Source organism: Eurosta solidaginis, chromosome 3, assembly GCF_040869045.1.
Source record: "Eurosta solidaginis isolate ZX-2024a chromosome 3, ASM4086904v1, whole genome shotgun sequence".
In the NCBI taxonomy this organism is placed as follows: domain Eukaryota; kingdom Metazoa; phylum Arthropoda; class Insecta; order Diptera; family Tephritidae; genus Eurosta; species Eurosta solidaginis.
Genome location: NC_090321.1, coordinates 116,369,650 through 116,393,802, shown reverse-complemented (window position 1 = coordinate 116,393,802; position 24,153 = coordinate 116,369,650). Strand labels below are relative to the sequence as shown.

The 24,153-nt window shown below is 33.0% G+C and overlaps 1 protein-coding gene across 1 annotated transcript in view; it reads right to left on the bottom strand.

The window, feature by feature from the left end:
- Positions 1-24,153, bottom strand: part of LOC137244246 (ejaculatory bulb-specific protein 3) — a 210,947-nt gene that overhangs the window by 100,162 nt on the left and 86,632 nt on the right. The gene's annotated exons all lie outside the window — the stretch shown is intronic.

Genomic DNA, 24,153 nt, shown 5'->3' with positions numbered 1-24,153 from the left:
GTGGACTCGGCGTTGCCATCATTTTGATCAACGAAAGTTGATCGGCAATCTTTGCTTTAGTCACTTCATACGTATCAAGGCAGGCGCATTGTTTGCCTTGCACTGAACTCTTGAAGTCTTCAGGGAAACTTTCGTTTGGTTTCGAAAATACCAGATCGTAAACCGATTGAAGTCGTGCCCAATAATCATCTAGTGATTTGTCCTTTATCATGAGATACGATTCAGTGTGATCCTGAATTTTGCACAGTATCTCATCAGATTGTCACTTTCCGCTATGAACTTTTGCGCGGATGGGTCAACTGATTTGGATTTCCGGTGAGGAGATGTTGACCTTTCTTTGGCCGTTTCTTCCTTTGGGCCACCTTTTGGTTTTGTCCCGGTTTCGGACATTTTTGGGGGACTGAGAGGCATTTTATGCAAACTTTTGGGTTTTCACCAAAAAAAAAAAACCGAATAAAATATTTGTCCGCTCAGAGAACGTTCGCAAAATTCGAAGATGGAAAACTCTTCGTGCCACAGAAATTTAATAAATGGAATTTAAATTGGTGGCGGTGTTTGTGTTTTTTTTTTTTTTTTTTTTGAACAATAGAGTGAACCACGGACAACGGGACGTTCCTTAAATGATTTAAATCCGCGAAATTCGGAATTTAGTAGTATGTATAATGTTTTGTAAAAACAAAATGTATAAAATTAAAAAAAAAAAAATCACAATCACTTTTCACTAATATATACGTGTAAATATATGTGTGGAAATAAACGTGTATTTGTAAATTACTGGTATATATAGGTATGTATATATTAGAAAATAATAATACTTGAGGTTTGTAGGGATATTTTTTAAAAAGTTCCTATAGGGACGAAAATATCTCAAACTTAGTTTTGTACGACAGAATAAGTACAAACGTACATGCGAAATATACAAACGTATGTATATATGTTTGTTTGTGCGAACGTATGCACGTGAATCAGATGAGCTTCTCTGTTTATGTCTACAAACAGAAGAGTTTGTTTTGATTCGCTTCTTCGTCGCTTTAATGTCGCGTTTCTTTGTGAAGCTGAGTGCGCTTGATTCCACTGTTGGGAGAGGTGCAGCAAAGAAAGATGAAACAATTGCAAATATGAGAGAGGTTGAGAACTTTGCTCTCGTTGCTAATGTAGCTATATGTGCTGGGAGAATGTCGCTGGAAGAGCGACTTGAACGTGTGAGTAAACACGTATGATGTTCTCAGAGTATGAATGCTGGAAAAGCAACTTGAAATTATTTGTACATGTATGTAAGTATGTACGTATGAATATTATGATTTTTATATATGCTGGCAAGCAAGAAAAAATGACTTGGAAGAAGTTGAACTGTATCGACAAGTTCAACGCTCTGTGCGAACAACGGGGTAAACTCAGCTATAGAAAAGTTTTTGCTGATGTTGTTCTTGCACAGTGTGTTTGAGTAGGCCAGTAAACTGCAATTTTTTGTTGGTTAAATACCACTAGAAATATGTATACATATATATATATATATAATTGGCGGATTTTGCCTATTGGTATAGCGGAATATTTTCTACCAATTTTTGGTTGCAAAAAAGTTGCAGTAAAACCAACGGTAAGAAAATTTCCGCAATATTCATGTATATATGTGGATATATATATATATATGTTTTTGCAGTTTACAAAAATAATATAACTTTTGTGGAAAAAAAGTTTTATTATTTTTTATATATTTTTTATGAAAAATAAAAAAACTGCCTACGCACCGATTCCTGTATTCTGTTGCTGCTTATTTATGTATGTTGTTGTTGATTGTTGCTGATGATTAGCTGGCTGCTGTTGCTGCTGCTTGGAGAGCTGGTTTTTAGATGATAATTTGATTGTTTTGTATTGTGTTGTATTGTAAAATAATTTTCGCACCAAAAAATAATTTTGGCAAACTTTTTTTGTGAATATATGTAGTTGCTTGTATTAATACGTATGTATATCGGCACTTATATATGATGCGCCCACAATTTACAAAAACTTTTCCTCTCTTTTTTTTTTAAGAAATTTCGATTTTTTTTTCTTTTTCCAGCAATTTTTTTGTTTTTGGTAAATGTATAAGTGTATATTTTCTTCTTTTCCAACAAAGCACTTTGAAACTGTGTAAATGAGGTTTCCTTTCTAGATATTTTTTTTGTGTTTTTGTATAAAAGCACAGTTTACAGGAAAAAAAATTTTTTTTTTTCGTTTTTTATTTCGCATATGTTTTTTTTGTATGTATATATAACCACTGTTTTCACACTTTTGTGTAGATTTGTTTTAAATTTTTTATTATTTTGTTTTTTTGGCGAACGAAAACGAAAAGCGCGATTTAAATTTATAATTTTTGTTTGTAATTTTTAGGGCGGGCCAAAGATGGCTGCGAAGGACCATGAATAACTCTCACCTGGTCTTTCTTCGCTTCACTCTGCACTAAATAAATGGGTTCAAAGTTTTTTTCATAAAACGTTATAATTCAGTTTTTTATTTATCTAATAATTATGGATATGGAAAGAAGATAATTTTCTTAAACCTTTAGCTTTTGACTTTAATAAGCTACGTATATAAAATATGTATAAAGGTAAACTCATGCAAAAAAGGATCGCGTCCGCGGTTGCCGGTTGATAGTGCAAGACTGGTTCGTTGCAATTATTGTGGATGACGATTGTAGTGAATGCGTTTTGGCGCCTTTCCACTCGCCGCGCACGGCTGCGCATAGGATTTTCGCCGCCGTCTGAATATTGTTGGAGGCGGCTTAAACAATAAGGATAAAATATACGAGTAACGATCGGGAATGCCTATGTGATCCCCAGCGTCACCGGTTTTTGCGGATATTGTGATGGAGGAACTTTTATCCCGGTTTGAAATAGAGGCGCCGAACAAACCACGAATGCTAACGAAATATGTAGATGATTTGTTCGCGATAATAAACACGGAATACACAGATATTTTGCTTAACTTACTTAACGGATACCACCGATCGATTAAATTCACTATTGAAGTAGAAAAGGACGGAAAAATACCTTTTCTGGACACCCTAGTGATTAGGAGGAACAACCATTTAGCATTAGACTGGTACAAAAAACCTACTGCATCCGGCAGACTGATTAACTTCAACTCACAGCATGATAAAGGAGTAATAGTGCACACGGCCAATAATTTCGTGAGACGAATTCCTTCCATTAGTGATAGAATTTACCATACCAAAAACATTATACTTATAAAGGATACCCTCGAAAAGAACGATTTTCCAATTAAATTAGTGAACAAACTTATATATAATTATTACTCGCGTCTAGGTAAAGATAATAAGGAGAAAAATCAAAATGCCAAAATCTATAAATCCGTCACATATATCCCTGGGCTTTCAAAAAGGATCAAACATTCAAACATGTATGATATAGATAATGTTCAGCTAGCATTTACCTACAGCAATTCTTTAAAAAAGGTGTTCAGCAGATTAAAAGACCCAATACCAAGACAGGAAAAATCGGATGTTGTTTAGAGGATTCCTTGCAACGGCGACGGGTCCCACGTATGCGAAAAAGTATATGTGGGTACTACAAAATCAAAACTGAAGACAAATCCAATATAAAATTAAGGAACAATTCTTCTGACAACAAAACGACTCTATCATCTCATTGTAAGGATACCGGACATTACCCGGATTTCGAAAATATCAAAATTTTGGAAGAGGAGAAAAATTATCACAAGCGTTTTACTTTAGAAATGCTTCACATAGTGAACACCCCTAATGATAAAAGGATGAATTTTAAGGCTGACACAGATCATTGTGCATACGCCTACCGCAACCTGATTTTAAACCACAACCAATACTCGTGATAAAATAAAACAAAAATAATAACAATTTGCTCGATTCTCTGCACATGCACACTCATGCAGTTTCTGTGCCTTGGTACAATAACTATACACCTGATTACTTGTATCTATACCTACATTATTATTATCATTATTTTCGCCGCTTGCCATATTATTGTTGTAAATGTTTCTCTATTTTTGTTTACTATTACGGTATTTCATGTGATTATCTACATATTTACACTCTCTGTTTAGTTTTTTCGTTGGTTCCGATAATCACTTTTCTTCACAATTTTTAGTCTTTGCATCACAGCGGAAGATGTAAGTCGCGCTTATGCATTATGTTTAAGAGATGGATATGTTTTTTATGTTTAATTTAATGTGTGTTTTTATTGGTTTTTATTACAGTCCTGATGATGATCTCAGATTGAGATCGAAATATCGATAATTAAATACATAATAACAACAAACCGAGTTGTTTTATTTAAAAGAGACCTAGAGCTCACCAGCAGAAATATATATAAATATAAGAAAATAAAATAGCATAAAAGACAATATACACATTTTACGTTATATCTTTGTAGCAAATTTATTTATTTTTTGTTCAGTATAAGGCGTGCATCATATAAATGAGCATAAAATTTGGAAATGCAAAAAACTTTTTGGGTCAAATTTGCAATTAATTGTTATAAATAAATAAATTTAGTAAGTTTGAACAAAAGTTGACTCATTGTTTGTGATTTCATGTTTTTTTGAAAGCAACTAAAATAAAAAACAAAGAATCTGTTAAATAAAGGCCTATGCATTTACGTGTAAGTAAAATTTGTCCAAAAAAATAGGCCGGTTAAGTTATTACTTCTCTTTAAAGTTTTTTTGTGCGCTAACAATTATTTTAGAACAATTTTTTAAAGATTTTGGTACAGACCAATATAGGTAAGTGGCATCAATGGGAAACAATATTTTATTTGAACGTAAAATGAGAGAGGCAGTAGTTCTCTCACTATTTGGCCGGTACGAATATGTACATATGCGTATTAGTATATAGATAGTAGGGTAATATACGGCCTATGCAATATTTCGAACTAAAATCGAAAACCTTTTTGAGTCGTTTTTTTCGTTTAATATACAACGTGAAATGTTCCGATGCAATCAAGTTGTATTTAAATAATAATAAACTAAATAAACTGAATTAGGCATGAAAACAAATACCAGCAGGATGGCCTAGTGGTTAAAGGCTACTGCAGTTTCACCATGTGATTCACGGTTCGAATCCCGGCGAAACCTTTGGTAACATTACAAAATCGCCTGATGATGATTACGTTGGCGGTTTTCGAAATGGTCCATCGCAATATGCCAGTAAATGTTTCCTTCTTTTCAGTTTCTCTTAGAAATAATAATTGAAATTCAATTATTATAAGCCGGTGTTAAGCTCATGAATTCTTAAATATAAGTATAAACTGAACACACCATTAAACAAACATACATAAATATGTACAACTGAGCCCGAGTTTACAAAGCTTCTCATTCGCAACGAAGAAGAACTTTACAAAAGCAAATCTATATGGCACACAAATCAATATAGAGACAAAAATGTCTCAATTGTGTTGTTAGTGTAGAAATGAGAAAAACTGAATTAAGCATGAAAACAAATACCAGCAGAATGACCTAGTGGTTAAAGGCTACTGCAGTTTCACCATGTGATTCACGGTTCGAATCCCGGTGAAACCTTTGATATCATTACAAAATTGCCTGATGATGATTACGTTGGCGGTTTTCGAAATGGGCCATCGCAATATGCCAGTAAATGTTTCCTTCTTTTCAGTTTCTCTTAGAAAATATAATAATTGAAATTCAATTATTATAAGCCGGTGTTAAGCTCATAAATTCTTAAATAATAAACTAAGTTGAAATAAAAGATAATATAATAAAATAAAATAAGAAATATTAAAATAAATTAGCATAAAAGACAATATACAAATTATAATGTAATATCTTTGTAGCAAATTTATTTATATTTTGTTCGGCATAAGACGTGCTATATATAAAATGAGCATAAAATCTGGAAATGCAAAAAACATTTTGGGTCAAATTTGCAACTAATTGTTATAAATAAATAAATTTAGTGAGTTTGAACAAAAGTTGACTCATTATTTGTGATTTCATATTTTTTGAAAGCAACTAAAATAAAAAACAAAGAATCTGTTAAATAAAGATAAGCACGTCTTATACTGAACAAAAAATAAATAAATTTGCTACAAAGATATTACATTAAAATTTGTATATTGGAGCTTTGTACTCAGGGGGGTTTGTGAACATAATGGGTCCTACAGATGGCAATTTCGATAGTTGCACAGATTTTCGAATTTACAAAAAACTTTTTCTATTAATTATAAACAAATAGAGTAATATTTGTTAACAAAAATAGGCCTATGCACTGCGGCTGATCAACACGAAACGATTCATATAACTTTTATATGATTTTACGTATGCTAAATATGCGAAACAGCCTGTCAATTGATGGTATGGAAATTTTGTTAGCGTATTAATATATAGATAGTAGAGTAATATACGGCCTATGCAATATTTCGGCTTAAAATCGTAAAAGTTTTTGGGTCGTTTTTTTTTCGTTTAATATACAACGTGAAATTTTCCGATTCAATCAAGTTGCATTTAAATAATAATAAACTAAGTTGAAAAAAAAGATAATATAATAAAATAAAATAAGAATATCAAATTAATTAGCATAAAAGACAATATACAAATTTTAATTTAATATCTTTGTAGCAAATTTAATATACAACGTGATAAAAGATAATATAATAATATAAAAAAAGAAATATCAAAATAAATTAGCATGAAAGACAATATACAAATTTTAATGTAATATCTTTGTAGCAAATTTAATTATTTTTTGTTCACTATAACATTTGAACTGAAAATGAGCGAAGCAATAGTTTTCTCACCGTTTGGCGTGTACAAATATATGCATATGCAGAGATGAAACATTTGAGCAACGCGACAATGCAGCATTTGGAGCTTTGTACTCAGGGGGGGTTTGTGAACATAATGGGTCCTACAGATGGAAATTTCGATAGTTGCACAGATTTTCGAATTTACAAAAAATTTTTCTATTAATTATAAACAAATAGAATAATATTTGTTAACAAAAATAGGCCTATGCACTGCGGCTGATCAATACGAATCGATTCATATAACTTTTATATGATTTTACGTATGCTAAGTATGCGAAACAGTCTTCCAGTTGATTGTATGGAAATTTTGTTAGCGTATTAATATATAGATAGTAGAGTAATATACGGCCTATGCAATATTTCGACCTAAAATCGAAAACGTTTTTGGGTCGTTATTTTTCGTTTAATATACAACGTGAAATTTTCCGATTCAATCAAGTTGCATTTAAATAATAATAAACTAAGTTGAAATAAAAGATAATGTAATAAAATAAAATAAGAAATATCAAAATAAATTAGCATAAAAGGCAATATACAAATTTTAATGTAATATCTTTGTAGCAAATTTAATATACAACGTAATAAAAGATAATATAATAAAATATAATAAGAAATATTATAATAAATTAGCACAAAAGACACTATACACATTTTAATGTAATATCTTTGTAGCAAATTTATTTATTTTTTGTTCACTATAGGATTTGAACTGAAAATGAGCGTAGCAGTAGTTCTCTCACCGTTTGGCGTGTACAAATATATATATATGTAGAGATGAAACATTTGAGGTACGCGACAATGCAGCATTTGGGGCTTTGTACTCAGGGGGGTTTGTGAACATAATGGGTCCTACAGAATGGAATTTCGATAATTGCACAGATTTTCGAATTTACAAAAAAAATTTTCTATTAATTATAAACAAATAGAGTAATATTTGTTAACAAAAATAGGCCTATGCACTGCGGCTGGTCAATACGAATCGATTCATATAACTTTTATATGATTTTACGTATGCTAAGTATGCGAAATAGCCTTTCAGTTGATTGTATGGAAATTTTGTTAGCGTATTAATATATAGATAGTAGAGTAAATACGGCCTATGCAATATTTCGACCTAAAATCGAAAACGTTTTTGGGTCGTTATTTTTCGTTTAATATACAACGTGAAATTTTCCGATTAAATCAAGTTGCATTTAAATAATAATAAACTAAGTTGAAATAAAAGATAATATAATAAAATAAAATAAGAAATATCAAAATAAATTAGCATAAAAGACAATATACAAATTTTAATGTAACATCTTTGTAGCAAATTTAATATAAAACGTGATAAAAGATAATATAATAAAATAAAATAAGTAATATCAAAATAAATTAGCATAAAAGACAATATACAAATTTTAATGTAATATCTTTGTAGCAAATTTATTTATTTTTTGTTCACTATAAGGCATGCTATATCTAAAATGAGCATAAAATCTGGAAATGCAAAAAACATTTGGGTTAAATTTGCAATTAAGTGTTATAAATAAATAAATTTAGTGAGTTTGAACAAAAGTTGACTCATTATTTCTGATTTAATTTTTTTTTAAAGCACCTAAAATAAAAAACAAAGAATCTGTTAAATAAAGACCTATTCTTGTACGTGTAAGTAAAATTTGTCCAAAAAAATAGGCCGGTTAAGTTGCTAATTCTCTTTAAAGTTTTTTTGTGTGCTAACAATTATTTTAGATCAATTTTTTAAGGATTTTGGTACAGACCAATATAGGTAAGTGGCAACAATGGGAAACAATATGTTATTTGAACTGAAAATGAGAGAAGGATTAGTTCTCTCACCGTTTGGCGGGTACGAATATATACATATGTAGAGATGAAACATTTGAGCAACGCGACAATGCATTTGAACTGAAAATGAGCGAAGAAGGATTCCTCTCACTGTTTGGCGTGTACAAATATATACATATGTAGAGATGAAACATTTGAGGAACGCGATAATGCAGCATTTGGAGCTTTGTACTCAGGGGGGTTTGTGACCATAATGGGTCGTATAGATGGCAATTTCGATAGTTACACAGATTTTCGAATTTAAAAAAACTTTTTTATTAATTATAAACAAATAGATTAATATTTGTTAACAAAAATAGGCCTATGCACTACGGCTGATCAATAGGAATCGATTCATATAACTTTTATATGATTTTACGTATGCTAAGTATGCGAAACAGCCTGTAAATTGATTGTATGGAAATTTTGTTAGCGTATTAATATATAGATAGTAGAGTAATATACGGCCTATGCAATATTTCGACCTAAAATCGAAATCCTTTTTGGGTCGTTTTTTTTTCGTTTAATACACAACGTGAAATTTTCCGATTCAATCAAGTTGCATTTAAATAATAATAAATAACTTAAATAATAATAATAATAAAATAAATAATAATAAGTTGAAATAAAAGATAATATAATAAAATAAAATAAGAAATATCAAAATAAATTAGCATAAAAAAATATACCAATTTTAATGTAATATCTTTGTAGCAAATTTAATATACAACGCGATAAAAGATAATATAATAAAATAAAATAAGAAATATCAAAATAAATTAGCATAAAGGACAATATACAAATTTTAATGTAATATCTTTGTAGCAAATTTATTTATTTTTTGGTAACTTTAAGACGTGATATATCTAAAATGAGCATAAAATCTGGAAATGCAAAAAACATTTGGGTCAAATTTGCAATTAATTGTTATAAATAAATAAATTTAGTGAGTTTGAACAAAAGTTGACTCATTATTTCTGATTTCATTTTTTTTAAAGCACCTAAAATTAAAAACAAAGAATCTGTTAAGTAAAGACCTATGCTTTTACGTGTAAGTAAAATTTGTCTAAAAAAATAGGCCTGTTAAGTTATTACTTCTCTATAAAGTTTTTTTGTGCGCTAACAATTATTTTAGAACAATTTTTTAAGGATTTTGGTTAGGTAGTGGCAACGATGGGAAACAATATTTTATTAGAACTGAAAATGAGTGAAGCATTAGTTATCTCACCGTTTGGCGGGTACGAATATATACATATGTAGAGATGAAACATTTGAGCAACGCGACAATGCATTTGAACTGAAAATGAGCGAAGCAGGATTTCTCTCACTGTTTGGCGTGTACAAATATATACATATGTAGAGATGAAACATTTGAGCAACGCGACAATGCAGCATTTGGAGCTTTGTACTCAGGGGGGTTTGTGAACATAATGGGTCGTACAGATGGCAATTTCGATAGTTACACAGATTTTCGAATTTACAAAAAACTTTTTCTATTAATTGTAAACAAATAGAGTAATATTTGTTAACAAAAATAGACCTATGCACTGCGGCTGATCAATACGAATCGATTTATATAACTTTTATATGATTTTACGTATGCTATGTATGCGAACAGCCTGTCAATTGATGGTATGGAAATTTTTTTAGCGTATTAATATATAGATAGTAGAGTAATATACGGCCTATGCAATATTTCGACCTAAAATCGAAATCCTTTTTGGGTCGTTTTTTTTCGTTTAATACACAACGTGATATTTTCCGATTCAATTAAGTTGCATTTAAATAATAATAAATAATTTAAATAATAATAATAATAAAATAAATAATAATAAGTTGAAATAAAAGATAATATAATAAAATAAAATAAGAAATATCAAAATAAATTAGCATAAAAAAATATACCAATTTTAATGTAATATCTTTGTAGCAAATTTAATATACAACGCGATAAAAGATAATATAATAAAATAAAATAAGAAATATCAAAATAAATTAGCATAAAGGACAATATACAAATTTTAATGTAATATCTTTGTAGCAAATTTATTTATTTTTTGGTAACTTTAAGACGTCCTATATCTAAAATGAGCATAAAATCTGGAAATGCAAAAAACATTTGGGTCAAACTTGCAATTAATTGTTATAAATAAATAAATTTAGTGAGTTTGAACAAAAGTTGACTCATTATTTCTGATTTCATTTTTTTAAAGCACCTAAAATTAAAAACAAAGAATCTGTTAAGTAAAGACCTATGCTTTTACGTGTAAGCAAAATTTGTCCAAAAAAATAGGCTTGTTAAGTTATTACTTCTCTATAAAGTTTTTTTGTGCGCTAACAATTATTTTAGAACAATTTTTTAAGGATTTTGGTTAGGTAGTAGCAACAATGGGAAACAATATTTTATTAGAACTGAAAATGAGTGAAGCATTAGTTCTCTCACCGTTTGGCGGGTACGAATATATACATATGTAGAGATGAAACATTTGAGCAACGCGACAATGCATTTGAACTGAAAATGAGCGAAGCAGGATTTCTCTCACTGTTTGGCGTGTACAAATATATACATATGTAGAGATGAAACATTTGAGCAACGCGACAATGCAGCATTTGGAGCTTTGTACTCAGGGGGGTTTGTGAACATAATGGGTCATACAGATGGCAATTTTGATAGTTACACAGATTTTCGAATTTACAAAAAACTTTTTCTATTAATTATAAACAAATATAGTAATATTTTTCAACAAAAGTAGGTCTATGTACTGCGGCTGATCAATACGAATCGATTCATATAACTCTTATATCATTTTACGTATGCTAAGTATGCGAAACAGCCTGTCAGTTCTTTGTATGGAAATTTCGTTAGCGTATTAATATATAGATAGTAGAGTAATATACGGCCTATGCAATATTTCGACCTAAAATCAAAAACGTTTTTGGGTCGTTTTTTTTCGTTTAATATACAACGTGAAATTTTCCGATTCAATCAAGTTGTATTTATATAATAATAAACTAAGGTGAAATAAAAGATTATGTAATAAAATAAAATAAGAAATATCAAAATAAATTAGCATATAAGAAATATACAAATTTTAATGTAATATCTTTGTAGCAAATTTTATATACAACGTGATAAACGATAATATAATAAAATAAAATAAGAAATATCAAAATAAATTAGCACAAAACACAATATACAAATTTTAATGTAATATGTTTGTAGCAAATTTATTCATTTTCTGTTCACTATAAGACGTGCTCTATCTAAAGTGAGCATAAAATCTGGAAATTAACTTAACTTTTATATGATTTTACGTATGCTAAGTATGCGAAACAGCCTGTCAGTTGATTGTATGGAAATTTTGCTATCGTATTAATATATAGATAGTAGTGTAATATACGGCCTGTGGAATATTTCGACCTAAAATCGAAAACGTTTTTGGGTCGTTTTTTTGTTTAATATACAACGTGAAATTTTCCGATTCAATCAAGTTGTATTTAAATAATAATAAACTAAGTAGAAATAAAAGATAATATAATAAAATAAAATAAGAAATATCAAAATAAATTAGCACAAAAGACAATACACAAATTTTAATATAATATGTTTGTAGCAAATTTATTTATTTTTTGTTCACTATTAGATGTGCTATATCTAAAATGAGCATAAAATCTGGAAATGCAAAAAACATTTGGGTCGATAAATTTAGTGAGTTTGAACAAAAGTTGACTCATTATTTCTGATTTCATTTTTTTTAAAGCACCTAAAATGAAAAACAAAGAATCTGTTAAATAAAGACCTATGCTTTTACGTGTAAGTAAAATTTGTCCAAAAAAATAGGCCGTTTAAGTTATTACTTCTCTTTAAAGTTTTTTTGTGCGCTAACCATTAATTTAGAACAATTTTTTTAGGATTTTGGTACAGACCAATATAGGTAAGTGGCAACAATGGGAAACAATATTTTATTTGAACTGAAAATAAGTGAAGCATTAGTTCTCTCACCGTTTGGCGGGTACGAATATATACATATGTAGAGATGAAACATTTGAGCAACGCTACAATGCAGCATTTAGAGCTTTGCACTCAGGGGGGTTTGTGAACATAATGGGTCCTACAGATGGCAATTTCGAATTTACAAAAAAAATTTTCTATTAATTATAAACAAGTAGAGTAATATTTTTCAACAAAAATAGGCCTATGCACTGCGGCTGATCAATACGAATCTACTCATATAACTTTTATATCATTTTACGTATGCTAAGTATGCGAAACAGCCTGTCAGTTGATTGTATGGAAATTTTGTTAGCGTATTAATATATAGATAGTAGAGTAATATACGGCCTATGCAATATTTCGACCTAAAATAAAAAACGTTTTTGGGTCGTTTTTTTTCGTTTAATATACAACGTGAAATTTTCCGATTCAATCAAGTTGTATTTATATAATAATAAACTAAGTTGAAATAAAAGATAATATAATAAAATAAAATAAGAAATATCAAAATAAATTAGCACGAAAAAAAACAATATACAAATTTCAATGTAATATCTTTGTAGCAAATTTAATATGCAACGTGATAAAAGATAATATAATAAAATAAAATAAGAAATATCAAAATAAATTAGCACAAAAGACATATACAAAGTTTAATGTAATATGTTTGTAGCAAATTTATTTATTTTTTGTTCACTATAAGACGTGCTATACCTAAAGTGAGCATAAAATCTGGAAATGCAAAAAACATTTGGGTCAAATTTGCAATTAATTGTTATAAATAAATAAATTTAGTGAGTTTGAACAAAAGTTGACTCATTATTTCTGATTTCATTTTTTTTAAAGCACCTAAAATGAAAAACAAAGAATCTGTTAAATAAAGACTTATGCTTTTACGTGTAAGTAAAATTTGTCCAAAGAAATAGGCCAGTTAACTTATTACTTCTCTTTAAAGTTTTTTTGTGCGCTAACAATTAATTTAGAACAATTTTTTAAGGATTTTGGTACAGACGAATATAAGTAAGTGGCAACAATGTTTTATTTGAACTGAAAATGAGTGAAGCATTAGTTCTCTCACCGTTTGGCGGGTACGAATATATACATATGTAGAGATGAAACATTTGAGCAACGCGACAATGCATTTGAACTGAAAATGAGCGGAGCAGTAGTTCTCTCACCGTTTGGCGTGTACAAATATATACATATGTACAGATGAAACATTTGAGCAACGCGACAATGCAGCATTTGGAGCTTTGTACTCAGGGGGGTTTGTGAACATAATGGGTCCTACAGATGGCAATTTCGATAGTTGCACAGATTTTCGAATTTACAAAAAACTTTTTCTATTAATTATAAACAAATAGGGTAATATTTGTTAACAAAAATAGGCCTATGCAATGCGGCTGATCAATACGAATCGATTCATATAACTTTTATACGTATGCTAAGTATGCGAAACAGCCTGTCAGTTGACTGTATGGAAATTTTGTTAGCGTATTAATATATAGATAGTAGAGTAATATACGGCCTATGCAATATTTCGACCTAAAATCAAAAACGTTTTTGGGTCGTTTTTTTTCGTTTAATATGCAACGTGAAATTTTCCGATTCAATCAAATTGTATTTATATAATAATAAACTAAGTTGAAATAAAAGATAATATAATAAAATAAAATAAGAAATATCAAAATAAATTAGCACAAAAAAAAACAATATACAAATTTTAATGTAATATCTTTGTAGCAAATTTAATATGCAACGTGATAAAAGATAATATAATAAAATAAAATAAGAAATATCAAAATAAATTAGCACAAAAGACAATATACAAAGTTTAATGTAATATGTTTGTAGCAAATTTATTTATTTTTTGTACACTATAAGATGTGCTATATCTAAATTGAGCATAAAATCAGGAAATGCAAAAAACATTCGGGTCGATAAATTTAGTGAGGTTGAACAAAAGTTGACTCATTATTTCTGATTTAATTTTTTTAAAGCACCTAAAATGAAAAAGAAATAATCTGTTAAATAAAGACCTATGCTTTTACGTGTAAGTAAAATTTGTCCAAAGAAATAGGCCGGTTAACTTATTACTTCTCTTTAAAATTTTTTTGTGCGCTAACAATTAATTTAGAGCATTTTTTTAAGGATTTTGGTACAGACGCGTATATGTAAGTGGCAACAATGTTTTATTTGAACTGAAAATGAGTGAAGCATTAGTTCTCTCACCGTTTGGCGGGTAAGAATATATACATATGTAGAGATGAAACATTTGAGCAACGCGACAATGCAGCATTTGGAGCTTTGTTCTCAGGGGGGTTTGTGAACATAATGGGCCCCACAGATGGCAATTTCGATAGTTGCAAAGATTTTCGAATTTACAAAAAACCTTTTCTATTAATTATTAACAAATATAGTAATATTTGTTAACAAAAATAGGCCTATGCGATGCGGCTGATCAATATGAATCGATTCATATACCTTTTATATGATTTTAGGTATGCTAAGAATGCGAAACAGCCTGTGAATTGATGGTATGGAAATTTTGTTAGCGTATTAGTATATAGATAGTAGAGTAATATACGGCCTATGCAATATTTCGACCTAAAATCGAAAACGTTTTTGGACCTGTTTTTCGTTTAATATACAACGTGAAATTTTCCGATTCAATCAAGTTGCATTTAAATAATAATAAACTAAGTGGAAATAAAAGATAATATAATAAAATAAAATAAGAAATATCAAAATAAATTAGCATAAAAACAATATACAAATTTTAATGTAATATCTTTGTAGCAAATTTAATATACAACGTGATAAAAGATAATATAATAAAATAAAATAAGAAATACCAAAGTAAATTAGCATAAAAGGCAATATACAAGTTTTAATGTAATATCTTTGTAGCAAAGTTATTTATTTTTTGTTCACTATAAGATTGAAGAAATGAGCGAAGCAGTATTTCTCTCACCGTTTGGCGTGTACAAATATATACATATGTAGAGATGGAACATTTGAGCAACGCGACAATGCAGTATTTGGAGCTTTGTACTCAGGGGGTTTGTGAACATAATTGGTCCTACAGATGGCAATTTCGATAGTTGCACAGATTTTCGAATTTACATAAAACTTTTTCTATTAATTATAAACAAACAGAGTAATATTTGTTAACAAAAATAGGCCTATGCACTGCGCCTGATCAATACGAATCGATTCATATAAGTTTTATATGATTTTACGTATGCTAAGTATGCGTAACAGCCTGTCAATTGATTGTATGGAAATTTTGTTAGCGTATTAATATATAGATAGTAGAGTAATATACGGCCTATGCAATATTTCGACCTAATATCTAAAAAGTTTTTGGGTCGTTTTTTTTCGTTTAATGTACAACGTGAAATTTTCCGATTCAATCAAGTTGCATTTAAATAATAATAAACTAAGTTGAAATAAAAGATAATATAATAAAATAAAATAAGAAATATCAAAATCAATTAGCATAAAAGACAATATACAAATTTTAATGTAATATCTTTGTAGCAAATTTAATATAAAACGTGATAAAAGATAATATAATAAAATAAAATAAGAAATATCAAAATAAAGTAGCATAAAAGACAATATACAAATTTTAGCTTTATGTCTTTGTATCAAATTTATTTATTTTTTGTTCACTATAAGACGTGCTATACCTAAAATGAGCATAAAATCTGGAAATGCAAAAAACATTTGGTTCAAATTTGCAATTAATTGTTATAAATAAATAAATTTCGTGAGTTTGAACAAAAGTTGACTCATTATTTCTGATTTCATTTTTTAAAGCACCTAAAATAAAAAACAAAGAATCTGGTAAATAAAGACCTATGCTTTTACGTGTAAGTAAAATTTGTCCAAAAAAATTGGCCGGTTAAGTCATTACTTCTCTTTAACAATTATTTTAGAACAATTTTTTAAGAATCTTGGTACAGACCAATATAGGTAAGTGGCAATGTTTAGGCAGGATGGCTAACTTTTCCGCATCCGATTGCGATCCCCCTAATGCAACTCTGCGATTCGATACTCGATACTCGACTTTAACTTATAGCCACCCACACCATCACCGCCACATGCATGTGCATGCATGTACATGCACGTGTATGTGTGGTTTTTTCAGCATGACGTATGAGGCATATGCATGTCGGGGTTGATGTGTCGGTGCCTTTCCCCTCCAAAACGGAAGCTTTTGCGGGTCAACGGTTGTCGGTTTCGATACAACCGGCCTCTTGGATTTTAGCCGCCAACCAGCTCACATCTGCCGCCAGCTATCTCTGCCGTTTTTCCTGCCAATATATTCAGGTAATATTGTAACCAGGTTATTTTATATATTCACCCAATAAATCGCATCCATTATAACGAGGAATCTCGTCTTCTCTTATTTTTATTTCCACACGCATATTCTCCTTGTGATCGACCCCGGTGCGCCGACCTACCTCCAGGAGCACACGCACCCCGGCCGAACATTTGATCCTATCTCTCCGAGAAAGGAGTTTAAACGCCTATATACAGTCCACATTACAAGATATCAAGATACCGCACCACCAAGGTTATCCGACGAAAGTTATTTGCCACAATCAACAGCGATACCACCAAAAAACAAAAAAGGGGAAGCAAAAGTGAGAACGCTTATTACATTCACATCAGCGTCATATCGTCACATAATACCAAAACGAGAAAAAGAACACTGAGCAAGCGACAGCCAGCTAAAGCCACTGCAACACCACAAGCTGTCACATCAGCACAACACAAATCTCCACAAAATAAAGCCCAAAGTAAGTGCAATATTTTTTGCCTGAATTTTTTGGTTATAATAAAAACAAATAAAATCGTGTCGAAACAAATAATCTATATTATCAGTGCCACACGCGTAGTGACTTATGATTAAACGCGAAAAGTGTAAAAATTTAGTGTCGAAAAGAAAGCGCAAAAATTAACGTTGTTTTTTATACTTCCTTGTGACTATTTGGTCTGTCCCCCAACCAGCGGTAAGGCTCTCCGGACACAGCACAAGGAAAAGGTGCACCTAACCTCGCTTTCAATAAGCCATTCTATTGCGGCATCGTTCCTTTTTGCATCACGTTAGTTTCACTAGTTTTTCTAATAAATTTTTGTTACACAGTTTCTTCGTTTTTGCAACAGATTTATCACACGTTTTTACACTTTTCGTCGAGTTCATATCAGCGCGCGCACTTCTTATACAATAAAATTTAACTTTTAAGTGGCGAGCGGCCCCCTTTATTTACACAAAAGACATTGGTGTTGCTCCCCCTGCTCTCTGTTTTACGGCACAAAATAATCTGCAAAGTCAGAAAATTAAACAAATTCAAAGCAATAAATAAAAGTTTCTCGTATTTAATTGTTGTTGGTTGGGTGATTCGCACAGATTCATACAAATTTATATTCGTCACTTAATTTGTTCACAAATTTTCATCCATGAACATGGAATCTTACATCAGGCTGGCCGATCGAATAATCGAGTTCGAGGCCGGCTTTAATGACATGAATGCGGCTCTGCACACAATACACACTCTTGCAATACAGCAAAAAGAGTTGTAAGCTAAGTGGGAGAAAGCAGAGACCCTCTCGATGAGTTACTTGACTCTGACACGCTTGAAGCAAAAAAGATTTCAGCGGTCAAGATCAAGCATAAGGCGGCATATGCCGTATTCCTGAGATGCATGTCGAACATGCCTGAAATTCAAACTAAATTGAAGGAGGAAAAAGATAGGGCAGTTCGACCTGAGAGAGAACGCGCGCGCGAACATAGTATCCGCCTGCCAGCTTGCGATACTGAGGTATCCAAGGGCGACTACCTATCTTGGCCAAAGTTTCGTGACCTGTTCACGGCCATCTATAAAAATAACAGTCTCCTAAGCCTGGTAGAAAAGTTGTTCCACCTTAACCAAAAAACTCAAGGTGAGGCAAAGGATATCGTAAAGAAATGTCCCTTGACAAATAATAGCTTCGAAACAGCCTGGAAAAGCCTATGTGAGAGATACGAGAATAAACGGATTCTCGTAAACTCACAACTCCAAATTTTATTTAATCTGAAAAAGATAGATAATGAGTGTGGCAGCTGAATTAAAACCTTACAGCGCGACATAACTAATTTTTTGGCATCCTTCCGATTATTACCTATTTATGTTCGACAAAATTACCTGAAAATACGTTGGCTCTATGGGAACAGAGCATTGACCACAAAACGGGCATATCCAAGTGGGAGGGTATGTACAAATTCTTGTCAAATCGTTTTCAGATGCTTGAAACCGTGTCTGGTTTTACAGGGAATGCCACTTCTAAAGTGCAAAAATCAAACGCGTCGCGACAATCGACAAAAAACCCTACGAAAAGACTTGGTGCTTTTCAAACAAAAGTATCCAAGCAAACAACAAATGTGCAAATCAACGGAGCACAGATTACGCAACTCTTCACGCTTTTGCGATCTAACCCCGGGAGAAAGGATTAAATTCGTTAAATCCACAAATGGCTGCTTGAACTGTTTATCCCCAGGACACACAGTGACGAGGTGCACCAGTTCGTACAACTGTTCCAAATGCCACTCTCGTCACCACACGCTCCTGCATGCGGATGCACTTCAGAAAACTGCGGTACACAACCCTTTCAAAGATGCGGATAATACCCCATCAACTTCGGCACAGGCACGGAAAAGACAGGAGTCGGGACAATCTCCTTCCTCTACGAACCAGAATGTCAAATCCTGCCATGCCAATTCCAGCACAGGTGTGCTATTAGGAACTGATCGCGTACACATTCACCATAATGGTACCGACTTCTCCGCGCGGGCATTAATTGATTCTGGGTCTGAGTGTTCCTTTATAAATGAAAGACTGCAACGCAGAATCAATTTGCCAGCGAGGAAAATGCATGCCCAGGTTTCAGGCATCACGAATGTGGTGTCAGCTCAGGTGAAAGAAGCATCCAACATCGAATTACGTTCACCAGTGGATCCCTGCTTCAGCCTGACACACCTATTCTGGTTCTAGCTAAACTCACTGGGAATCTGCCAACCTGCCATATCAGCGCAATGGCTCTGCAGGCATTCCCAGACTTGGTTTTGGCAGACAAGAGGTTCTACGTCAACGAAGTTGTAGACCTCATACTTGGCGGAGACATATATCCCCAAATTATAATGAGCGGTATAAAAAAGAATGTGCTAAATACACTCTTATCCCAAGAGACAGTGTTCGGTTGGATACTAACCGGTCGTATCGAATCAGCGAATCCAACGAAGAGCATTATGTCATTCTATAACGAGGTTGCGTTAGAAAACCAACTGAAAGCTTTCTGGGAGGTAGAAAATGTGCCCAAAAATAAAATATTAAATGAAGAGGAAAGGTACTGCGAAAAATTATTTAAAGAAACAACGAAACGTAATGAAGATGGAAGATACAACATGTTACTACAATTCAGACAGGATTATCCTAATAATATTAATTTAGGACCGTCCCTGAAACGCGCATGCTCTCAATTCTTCCGGAATGAGGGGCGGCTAACAAAAAACCCAGATTTAGGCAAAGAATATGTTCGAGTGTTGTCAGAATATGAGACGCTCGGACATATGAAAAAAATTTAAAAGAATATCCCATCCGACGATTCGGATAATTACTTCCTGCCCCACCACGTCGTTGTAAAAGCTGAAAGTACAACCACCAAGGTACGCGTTGTATTTAATGCCTCAAGCCCTACGGCGAATGGCACTAGCTTAAACGATATTCTACTCCCAGGCCCAGTTCTACAAGCCGATTGTTATGTATAATCAAATTAGTACACTAATGGCAACTCTTGTTTTTGACTTTTCCTTTTACATTCGTTCTGATATACATACTAATAATAAGCTGATGTTCAATTCTTGATAGACATCTGAATTCAATAAACGTGTGAACATTTTCTGCTCAAATATACTTTAACAAATACTCGAATTTATTATATTTCAGTATTGCGATTTGGTAGCTTCAACATTTGGCGACGAGTTTGTGCAAATTCGAGAAAAGTAGACACACGCTAAACAATATAACCACAATTTATTAACATGGTGGACGAAAAAGCTATTATAACGCTTATGGAGAACTTACAAACGTCCAATCGAGCATTCATCAAAAGCGTAATAGAAGCAAATACAAAAATGATGCAGGACTTGATTGCGGAGCGGCATTCTAGGGGCGAGAGGCAGAACACTGCTATACCCATTTTTATAAATTCAACAAAACACAAGATCGCTGGAGTACATACCTATTACAGCTGGAACAACATTTTGAAGCTCATGGGGTTAATGACGATAACGCAAAACGCGCTTGTATCCTAAGCTGGATCGGAGCTGAAAACCTGGAGCTTCTCCAGAAGTTGTTTGATGGGAAGGTGAAGGAGAAAACGTTCAAAGAAATAACTTCCGCGCTGACTCAGCACTTCGTCGAAAAGGTACACGTTCTAAGCGCAAGATTTAAATTTTATCGTACCCTTATGAAATCAGAACAATCGTATAGTGACTGGGTAGCTGAACTAAAAGGGGCAGCAGAAGACTGCCTATTTAAGTGTGCTAAGCAGGGCTGTGAAGAATCATACGCGGACAGTAAAATCCGTGATATGATCGTTATCCATACTCCACATGAGAAAGTGCGAACAGCTGCGTTACAAAAAGTAAATCCAACTCTCAACCGTACGTACATGCAACGAAATTCAAGGAGCCGAAGCAGCCACCGTCAACGTGGTTCAAAAAACGAACTCGAACATCAACTCGCAAAGTAAGTGTGCAGATGTTACAATCATGTCCCGGATGCTCCAATTCCCATAAACGAGAAGATTCTTATCATTATAAGAACAAAACTAAATGTAATCGCTGCTCAAAAATTGGGCACCTAGCCTCGATATGTAAGTCGGACATGGGAGCAAAGAAACCTGTTCGAAACAACAACATCAATGCCATCGAGTCCGGTGAAGATGAAAATATGGAAGAAATCTGTACATTGGATAGAGTACATACTTTTGGAAATGACAAAAAAAAAAAAATGGTGGACTTACAAGTAAAAAACAAAACTCACGTTCCAAGTAGACACGGGAGCGTCGGGTTCGATTATTGGATCTGCTGGCTATAAGGAAATCGGCCAACTACCGTGCCAACCTACAAATCAACAGCTAAAAGCATACGGGGGGACCATCGTTCCTGTTAGAGGAGCAACCACAGTTCAAGTCCAGGGCAAGAATATTGACGAGTTCTTACCACTGCTAGTTGCGGATTCCGAAGACGCAACCAATATTCTCGGTTTAAACTGGTTTCGTAAACTCAATTTTCAAATATCGTTACCAACAAATTTTCAATGCAATAACCTTTCGCTTTCTCACACAGGCAAGGAATGTACCGAATCGTTAGCCTTAACACTAAAAAACCTCAGGATGGAGTTTCCAGGTATATTCAAATCAGAACCGTCCGGGCAGCGTAAGTTGTTCGAAGCTAATATAGCCCTCAAACCAAACGCCACACCGAAGTTCAATAAACCATATGGTATACCATTTGCGTTGCATAATGAGGTACGTGCGGAAATCGAACGATTAGTATCAGTAGGTGTCCTAAAACCAATTAATGCGAGTGAATGGGCCGCTCCTATTGTCACTGTGCGAAAAACAAATGGGAAAATCCGAATATGCGCAGATTTTAAAGTAGACATAAATCCTCATATCGAAATTGATCGGTATCCAATCGTCAACTACCTCTCAGTGAGAAATCTAAGAAATTCCTAGTCATAAACACACCCTTCGGGTTATATCAGTATCAAAGACTGCCATTCGGGATTGCCAGCGCTCCAGGCATTTTTCAGAGATTTATGGAGGGAGTTATAAGCGGAATGACAGGTTGTGCCACGTATTTAGATGATGTTATAGTTACAGGACGTACACATCAGGAGCACGTCGAAAACGTGCGTGAGCTTTTTACACGATTTGTGAAATATGGGATTCGCTGTGAATACAATAAATGTGTATTTGCAAGGGAACATATAGAATATGTGGGTCACGTAATTAGCTGTCAGGGTATTAAACCTTCCGAAAAAAGACTTGAAGCAATTAAAATGATGCCTAGGCCTACGAGTGTTAGAGAAGTGGAAACATTCATTGGAAAACTTAATTATTATAACAAATTCATTCCTAACTTTTCATTAAAGTCGAGCGCATTGAATGTCTTACGTAGGCAGACAGCAGTGAGCAAGAAGAAGCTTTTAAAACCTTGAAAAATGAAATTGTTAAAGCCACACTATTAGTGCATTATGACGGGAATCTGCCCATCATTTTAGCAACCTACGCCTCTAAAAATGGCATTGGGGCAGTGATATCTCACCGCTACCCCGATGGCCAAGAAAAACCAATTGCATTTGCGTCCAAAACACTTACACAAAGTCAGGCGAACTACTCGCAAGTTGAAAAAGAGGCCCTGTCCATCATATTCGGGGTTACTAGATTCCATCAATTTCTTTACGGTCGGCATTTCGAGTTACTCACCGATCACCAGGCCTTAACAACGATCTTCAGTCCAAATAAGAAACTTCCTGTTATGACCATACACCGTCTTCAAAGATGGGCGATTCTCTTACAGGCCTGCGATTATTCTATCAAATATCGACACACGTCTCTACATGGAAACGCAGACGCTCTTTCAAGATTACCAGCGGGAGGCGACAAGGACTTCGATTTCAAGGAATTGGCAATGCAATATGTGCAAGAAATAAACTCAGTCGTCATTGAGTCTATTCCGCTCAGTGCTGCCGTCATAGCGGAACATACTGAAAAGAACGAAAACCTTAAACTCGTTAAAAGAATAATTTTAGAGGGATGGCCTGCTCGACTCAAGGAATCGCAACGAATATTGAAACCGTTTTTTGAACTCCGTTTTCAGATGTCATGCCAAGATGGCGTTATTCTACTACAAACTGAGTATCTGCGAGTAGTCATACCAAAAAAGTTACAGCAGTGCACATTAAACATGCTACACGATGGTCATTGGGGCACTGCGCGTATGAAGCAGATATCGCGTCGCTATGTGTGGTTCCCGGAAATTGAAAAGGCTATCGAAAAAGTGGGTAGAGTATGCACTGTTTGCCAGTCTTCGGCTAGTCAACCGAAACGTGAATTTTCTTCGTGGCCTGACGCCACAACACCGTGTGAACGGGTACATATAGACTTTGCTGGCCCTTTTTGTGGATCTATGTGGATCATCCTGGTAGATGCGTTCTCCAGGTTTCCGTATGCAGTAAAAATGAACTCTACCATAACCGACGCAACAATTTCCACGCTACAAAATTTTTTTGCAATTGAAGGACTTCCTCAGACGTTAGTCTCAGATAATGGTAGTCAGTTGACCTCATCGGAGTTCCAAAAATTTTGTAAGCTAAATAATATCGAGCATTTGAAAAGCGCACCGTTCCAACCTTCATCTAACGGGTTGGCCGAACGGTTTGTGAGGACTTGCAAGGAGTCGATAACGAAATTGTTAAA